Here is a 704-nt window from a genome sequence, read left to right as displayed (position 1 = left end):
CATCATAAATAATATGAAGTTTATTAGGTATCTTATTATTATTGAATAGAAAAGAAAAATATTTTTTATGAAAAGTTTTTTATTTATTATTAAAATTTAATTTTGATGTAGTGTCAGTGTAAAATCGTTTTACACGTGAATCCAAGCATATAACATCACATTAATAACATTGACTACGTTAATGATTACACAACTGTATAAAACATTTCACATTGTAAGTCCATCAAAACTAAACTCTTATTATTAATCATTAATCAAATTTGTCATATGCCCAAAAACAAAAAATATAACTGAAATTCTCACTTCTATACATACATTCCTCCTGAATGTGTAGACTGACTTTTAAAATATAAATTAAAAGTTCTTCTCTCCAAACCCCTGGACATCAAACCCACCATCATATGCATTTGAAGAGTTAAATCATAATATATTATTATTATTATAATACCAAAAGAGAAAGAAAAAATATTATATGGTACTAGATACAAGGTAATATCTAAGATGTTAGATGCATCAAATTGAGTTTAGCATATCATGCATAGTTGCATACATACATAGATCAACCTACATGGTGATAGCCAATGAGAGAAGGTGTGAACAGTGTAGTTATCACAAAATCTAGAGGCATAGACACATTATACATTGGCTGTTATGGGGTGTCAGTGTACCTGGCCACACACATATACAGCTACACTCTGTTCAAA

This window comes from Arachis ipaensis, chromosome B02 (genome assembly GCF_000816755.2).
Source record: "Arachis ipaensis cultivar K30076 chromosome B02, Araip1.1, whole genome shotgun sequence".
In the NCBI taxonomy this organism is placed as follows: Eukaryota; Viridiplantae; Streptophyta; class Magnoliopsida; order Fabales; family Fabaceae; genus Arachis; species Arachis ipaensis.
This window is presented reverse-complemented; position numbering follows the sequence as displayed.